General features: G+C 34.4%; 1 pseudogene; it reads left to right on the top strand.

Annotated features, from left to right (window-relative positions):
• The first annotated feature begins 5273 nt into the window (after window positions 1–5273).
• Window positions 5274–6266, top strand: LOC149181059 (MLP-like protein 423; annotated as a pseudogene).
• Window positions 6267–8129: the final 1863 nt, after the last annotated feature.

Here is an 8129-nt window from a genome sequence, read left to right as displayed (position 1 = left end):
ATTCAGACATAGAGCATTTCATCAGGGAGGTAACTAGTCATATACCGAAGCTGGTTTCCAGAGAGGATAATTTCAACCTTAACAGGCCAGTAATGGAAGAGGAGATCAGTGAAGTCCTCAAAGATATGCAGAATGGCAAAGCACCAGGCCCGGATGGTTTCAATGTGGATTTTTTTAAAGCTTGCTGGAATATTGTTAAACAAGATATTTTGCAGGTTGTGGAGGATTCCAGGTTGAACAGAACCATCCTAAGAGTGCTCAATACCTCTTTCATCACCCTGATACCTAAACACGATAATGCTCAAACACCAGAGAAGTATAGACCCATAGCGTTATGCAATGTGGTTTAAAAGATAATATCCAAGGTAGTGGCCAATAGACTCAAAGCTCTACTCCCTGTTCTATTTTCAGGGGAGCAATCCAGTTATGTGGAAGGCAGACAAATTCTTGATAACATCATTCAAGCTCAAGAGGTGGTTCACTCTTTATCAAGCAAGAAGTAGGCGGGCATGATTATGTAATTGGATATAGTGAAATCTTATAATAAGGTGAAATGGCTCTATATGAAAAGAATTCTTATTGCTTTCGGATTTGATCATAACTGGGTCAGATGGGTAATGGCACTGGTGACTTCTCCCAACTTTTCAATTTTAGTAAATGGCTCTCCCTCTAAAATTTTTAATCATTCAAGAGGCCTCAGATAGGGAGACCCACTCTCTCCCTTTCTTTTCATCCTCATGATGGAAGGACTAGGACGGTCTATCAAGCATGCCAAAGTTATAGGAAAGATCAAGGGCCTGCAACTAACTGATAATGGTCAGGCCCTGACTCACCAACAATTTGTAGATGACACCATGTTACAGGGAATTCCTACAGTCAAAGAAGCTTCAGCCTACAAAAAAATCCTAAATCTCTTTGCCTTGGCTTCAAGTATGGAAGTAAATCTCTCCAAATCAAAAAAAAAATCTTCAACACCAACATTGCTATTCTGAAAAATATCTCCAGAATTCTAACTTTCAGAGGGATTTTCTACCCTCAAAATATTTGGGGGTAGAACATTTGGGAACCATTGATCAATAAGTTGCAGGATAAGGTCAGTAAATGGACCAGTAGATCTTTAAATCTTGCTAGCATGTTGGTTCTTACAAAAGCAGTTCTGCAAGTAATCCCTATATTTATGCTATCAGCCCTCCCAGCTCCAAAATGAGTCTTATAACAATTCAGAAATATTCAAAGAAACTTTCTTTGGGCTAAGGAGGAGACAAGGAAGAAATGGGCCTTAGTGTCTGGGGATAAAATTTGTAAACACAAAAATCACGGAGGGTTAGGCTTCGATGATTAGGAAATTCTCGGCAACGTTTTAGGGGCCAAACTTTGGTGGCATTCGATTCAGAATCCTAAGGCCCAATGGGAAAATATATGGAAAGAAAAATGTGCCAGCTCCTAGCAAACTAGTGATCTCATAAAAATGTCAGGAAACATAAAGGGTTCACACATCTCGAACAAAGCCTAGGAGAATAGAAGTCTAGTTCAAGAAATAGTTTCTGGGAAATCAGAGAAAGAGATCTAGCTCTTTTCTAGGAAGACAAGTGGCAAAAAGAACCAATTCTGTTAAAAGAGGGCTTCTTTGACCTTAAGCAGGAGATAGATACCCAAGAATTAATTAAGGTAAAGGACTTCTAGGATCATAATCAACATACAGAAAAATGGAGAATCTGGAGAAACATTGATTGCAGAAATAAAATTCCCCTGAAAACAAAAGTAGATGAACTCATGAAAATGGTGGAACAAAGGATGATCTTAGTATCAGGGGGGAAAGACCAACTAAGATGGGGCAATAATAAAGAAGGCACCTTCAATCTTAAGGAAGCTAAAGGTATTATCCAAGCGTGAGACCCCCAGGTTCTAGACAAAAATTGGCAGAATCTATGGAGGCACCAAGGGTGGATGAAAATCAAACTCTTCATGTGGTTGGTGCATCACAAGAAAATCTTAACTTGGGATAATATCAGGAAGATGGGTGTTTTGGGGCCTTCAAGATGCCAGCTTTGTGAAGCTCAATAGGAAACAATGGACCATATACTCAATAGATGCATTTTCACCCCTTGGTAATGGGACATATTTTCCACTATCTTTCAACAAACCGACCGATACAGAGGGAGTATCATTAATACCCTCAATAATTGGAGAATAAATTTTTCAGATCATGATTTTCTCAACTCAGCTAGGGCCCTAACACCAGGCATCATCATATGGAACATTTGGAAAGAGAGGAACAAAAGGATATTTAGGGATGAAAAGAATCCTCCATAATGGCTGTTGGAGCTAATCCTGAAACAACTGAAGGAAACAATTGGTTCCTCTATTCGTAACTACCCTAAAAATCCTCCCTCAGAAACAGATTTAGAAATTCTCAAACATCTGGGAATGCGGGGACTCACTCTTCAAGGCTTAGACAGGAAGGTTATCTCAAAGGACATGGAGAATGATTTATGGCATCCTCCCCTGGTAGTATATTTGAAATACAACATTGATGGGGCTTCAAAAGGAAACCCGGGAACTGCTGGGTATGGAGGAGTCTGAAGGGATGAAGAGGAATGCATTATCTGCATCTTCCACTGTCACATAGGAATAACCACAAATAATATGGCTGAACTAATGGCTTTGGAGCATTGCTTAGAAGTGCTAAGTCAAAACAACTACTCGAATGTAATAATAGAAGTGGACTCTGAGTTAATCATCAACTCGGTGAAAATAATTAGTAGTGGAACAACACTGAAGAAAGTCTCCAAACACTAGAAACTAATCCGAGTTTTCCAAAGAATTCAGGGTCATCTCCAAGGTCTACGCACTATCAGTTTCAACCATGTTCGTAGAAAGGCCAATAAACTGGCGGATATTCTTTCCAACCAAGGTGTCTGCTGCATAGAAGATAGGGTTTCGATTGCACGGCAAAATTTGCGCCAGAGTAGACTGAGAACTCTTTGTTTCAAGCAAGTGGAAGAAGACAAGGTTGTGTTTAGAAACAAAGCCATGGAGGTGAGCTCGAAATGATTATCCTCTATATGCATCTAAAGTTTCTGGCAATCTAGTTTTGGGTGGGGGGAAATCACCGTTGACCACTGAAAACCCAGGGGTTAGTAAAATGGATATCACTATTTATCGGATTATCAATCAATGGGGATACTCTCATATTTACTTGGTTCTAGGTTTAGGCAAAGGAAAAACGAATACGAAACATGACTCCAAAATTTCTGGCAGCCAAATTACACAAAATTTCAGGTTCTGGGAAGTAATTTCACTTCCTGGGTGGTTTTCAGTTGATCGCACCACTCTCGAGTGAAAATGGTTTTTGCGAATTTGGAGCGATTCCATTCGGCTTCCAACAAGTGGCAGGGAGGTGGTTTCGTATACCGCCCTCCATCGCACACTATCGTCCGGTCATCTTGTTCGATGCGAAATCCATCTCATCCGTTGGATTTCGCAGCGCGGATCAATGGTCAAGACCGTTCGTGCTGTTTTGTGGGGTGGGAACGTTATACACCGTTCATCTTTGCTAGACGATCTACTCCTCAGTCGTCAGATTGGGTGTGGAGATGGACGGCTCAGATTCTAGGGGCTTTTCGTGGGGCTGGGGTGCGAAAGATTCCGAGGGTTTTTTTCTTTTTCTTCCAAACTCAGGATACAAACATGGTTCGTATTCCTTGGGTTAGGAGGTTTTCTTTGTAAGGCCAGAAATTTTGCCTTAGGTGGCTAGTTTTTTATTTTTCCTGTTTCCTCGGTGTCGGGTGGACGTTTGTATATATTGTAAACTAATTTTGGCTTAATGAAATAGAAGGATCGATACTTGCTTAACCAAATAATAATAATAATAATAGAAATTATAATTATAATTTAGTGATTTTTAGAGGTTTACATTAAGTTACATTAATCTTCTTCTTTTTCTTTTTTTGTAATTTGATTTTTTCAAAATGTTAAACATTAGATGACAACATCTCTACCATACTAGAAAATTAACTTATATATCAACCTAGATCGATATTAACATTGGATCTTCCAACTCGAGAGAGCCATCAAATTTATTTTCAGTCTAAAAGAGGTTTGCATTTCAAGATACATCTCAAGAGCTTTGATCACTCTGAGACTTGTAGAATTGGAGTTAAGATGGATTTAGGTTGGTTTAATTTCCCCTTTGAATATGCTATATTCTAGATTAATACCACTACTTCTCAATACCATGGACATTTATATTTTATTTTTATCAAATTATTTTTATTTTATTATTTTTATTTCTTTGTTTTATTTTGACAAAGTAAAATGTCTAGAGTACATTATATTTTTTTTTTTTTAATTTTTATGTTTATGTAATCTGATTTAGTGAGGACAACATCTCTACCATACTGAGTTGTAGAGGCCTTTCCCAGCAATTACTGCCCTTTATTATTTAGTAATAATAATATTGATAATAATTTAAATTGAAATTATAATTTAGTCATTCTTTATGAATTTTTAAATATTAACTAAATAAAATATATAATTACGCTGATAGGCGTCCCTCCTATTGGAGTTGGGCACTTTGATCATTTTATTAATTAATCTTTTTAATTAGATGGCTTAAATTGAAAGATGCCAGTATATTGTCGTCGTTGCCACTCCATCAATGGTTGGAATTCACACTATTAACTTCCATGCATATCTAAATCACATGTTTAAACCATACTTAAATTATTTTTTTACAAAACATGATAAAAATTTACTGTGTCTATTGTTCATAACCACGTATCATAATTACTAGAAATAAATTTTAAAAAATATGCATTGAAACGTTACTATAATGATTCACTTCCAACGATTTTCCAAGTATAATATTCACTCCATTAAGTCCATCCGTCCCTATGCATTCCTTTTTGAATTGTATGCGGATTTGGATGTTAAATGTAGTGGATGAATTAGTGAATGATAAATGGAAAAGTGAAACAAAATGTTCTTTTCCTACTTCCTTAAAATGGCTGGCTGTGAAGGGTTTATGTTTATGGGAAGCTATCAAATTCTGTCTTTGTGTTATTCTGTCGTTTCCTTCTCTGTGATGCAGTCTGCATTGCCTTATATGGTTAAGAATCATTTCTTCACGCATTTAGGGCTATAGCTTCATCTCTTTACTGGCACCACCTATATACACTCCTTCAAACCTCTCACCTCTTCCAACACTGGTAGTCCTCCAACACTCATAATTTTTTGTTTGATCTGCTTTCGGTAAGGCTTTAGCTGAAAAAATGACACAATCTGTGAGCGTGGAGATAGATTTGAAGGTTTCTGCTGAGAAACTGTGGGGTGCCTTTCAGGATTCTGCAACCTTATTTCCGAAGATAATGCCCTCTCATTTCAAAAGCATTGAAGTCATCGGAGATGGTAACATTGACACAATCCACAAAATTAAATACGGAGAAGGTATGAAGGAAATCTGAAATTTGGAATTTGAGTTTTGGAATTCTAAACATAATTAGCAGAGGTTTCAGAATCTGTTTGGCTACCATTTATATGTTTCTGTTATAAATGTTTGGTGATGTTTCTGCCATTTTTACTATTGGTGATCTTTATGTCACCTGGCAGTGGGGTGCATACAGAAGTAGTGATCGTTTCCTTAACTTAAAGGTTGATGGGTGTGAAGCTGATGATTTTTAAGAGAAACTAGAGGATATTAAATAAATACAAAGTATTTTACAAATGTTATGTAGGGTAGAATATATGTTTCTTGGGTTTAGGATTGCTTAACTTAATCATCGATTTTGGGAATATATTATCCTTCAAAAGTTAGACTATATTCTTATACATCACATTTCAAAATATTTTTTAAATCTACAGTCCACTTAAATTTAAATAAGTCTTGTTCTTTTGATTTAACATGTATCTTGTTTTTTACCCTTTTGATGATCGTGAACCAAAATTATATACATGAATATAACGGAAAAAAATCGTTGTTGGGTGCAGTAATGAAAGAGGTGACTCATGTATTCGAGAATTGGAGCATGGGACGAAACAAATATGACCATTACTTATATCGCGATCGAGAATGAGATGTTGAACATATTCAAAGCCTCAAGCCAACCATGAAGGTAAGTCTAAGAGCTGATGCCAATTCTTGCACTATAAGTTGGATAGTTGAGATCGAGCCAACAGGGAACCAAATTCCCCCAATAGAGCAAATTAAGGAAGAAACAGTTACCATATTCATGACCGTGGAAGGATCTCTACTGACCACAGCTTGAGTTTCACTTGGATGATACTATGTTCAGTATAATAGAATAATGGATCACAACGTTGATTGCTAGAACCTTCTACATCGTAGTCTCTTTGCACAAGGAAATGGTTACCTGCTGAGAAATTTTTTATTTAATAAAGTAATTGATATATTTTTCAGATTGATCTTCACATTTTTGTTTATTATTCAGTGTTAGTTTTCTCTGTCTATGGATATATTTTGTTGTTCTCTTTTCATTTTGTCTTTTTATTTCCCAATATTGTTTTGGGGATAAATCTAAAATCTTAAATCTAACATATTTTATTTATTTTTTCATACAATAAAATACATATGTTCAAATCATAGTAACAAATAAGATATTCAAATCATGTACACCTTGATTTTCAAACAAGACATTCAAATAATGTACATCATGATTTTTAGACAATGTAACAAAAATGAATAGAATAAGCACACATAGCAACAAGATATTTAAATGATATATACCATGAGTTTTTATAAAAAAACCCTATCTCATGTACACCATGATTTACCTTGGTAAACCTCAACTGAAAGAACCAGCCAACAATAGATTTATTATTGTCCTTTGCTACCAACATGCATGCAACTCTGGTTACATGCATACTCTAGCGAAATGCCCAATACCATAAGCATTAACTAAATTTTTTTACACAATTTGACTACATTACACTATAGTCAAACACACTTTTATAATAATATAAAATAATAATAATAATTAATTGTATCATGTATTTATTATATAAAGATAAAATTTATAATAAACATTTAAATTTCTTATGATATCAATCATATAGAAGGAGGAGGAGAGCAGAGCAAAGTTGAAATGTAGGAAGGAAGTTGTGCACAAGAATGTAATTCAATTCATGATATAGATCAATAGGATAACAGTTAGATTTGAAAGAATATTTAAGCAATTGTTTTTGTTTTTATTAATGCACAGTAAAATTGCTACTAAATATTTAATTCTATTGTGATATGAAACAGATATATGGAAAATGTTCTTTACAAGAGTAAGATATTGTAGTAGACAAGGTACATGCGGTCGGAAATTTGCTTGAAGGTCCAAATCATATAGGAGTAGCAAGTAGATGAAGTGTAATTGGTTAATACAAAGAAGTATAAGTGGTGAAGACAATTATATTATTATTATTAATGTAAACCTGTAAAAGGAAATAAAAAACTATAATAAATAAATAATTAAGCATTTTCCTTTTGACAGGGGGTTGCCCCTTCTCTCAACCTTCATGGATAGCCATGGCCAAAGCTATCATGGATGAGTGTGTGGTTTTATTGTGTTTTTCATGCTTTGTTGTTTATTTTTTAATTTTATTATTTTTCTATGGCTTTGGTTTTTAAAATTCTAATTTTAAATTTATTTCTGTCATTCATTTTATAATAACAATTTTTTAAATTATTTATTTTGAACTTGAAAGATTAATAATATATATATTTTTTTTAATGAAGTGCTTTTTTCATAATAATTTTATAACAAAATTTCTACCAAAATATTACCTTAAAAATTTACTGCACTCTTTATGTAAAATTTTTGAACCTCACATTTCAAAATTTATTTTTTGCATTTTAAAACTTGGATGTGTAGAACTTCTCTTTATTTTAAATTTCCCATCTCAAAATTTATATCTTAGCACACTCTCAAAGCGCATTTAAATAATAACAACTGTAAAATTACATTTAAAAATTTCCATGTTTGATAAATGTACAATTGAATTTTTAATAGAAATGAATTTTCAAAGTTCTAAAATTTATACAAGCACACTTTTCCAAGCCAACCACATTTAACATTGACGACTTGAACAATTGTACTATTTAATTTTCAATTCCACTACTT

Source organism: Pinus tabuliformis, chromosome 3_2 (assembly GCF_031772625.1).
Source record: "Pinus tabuliformis cultivar Carrire ecotype Pingquan chromosome 3_2, CPIR1, whole genome shotgun sequence".
Taxonomy (NCBI): Eukaryota; Viridiplantae; Streptophyta; class Pinopsida; order Pinales; family Pinaceae; genus Pinus; species Pinus tabuliformis.
The sequence above is the reverse complement of the archived record's forward strand: the minus strand, read 5'-3'. Positions and strand labels throughout refer to the sequence as shown.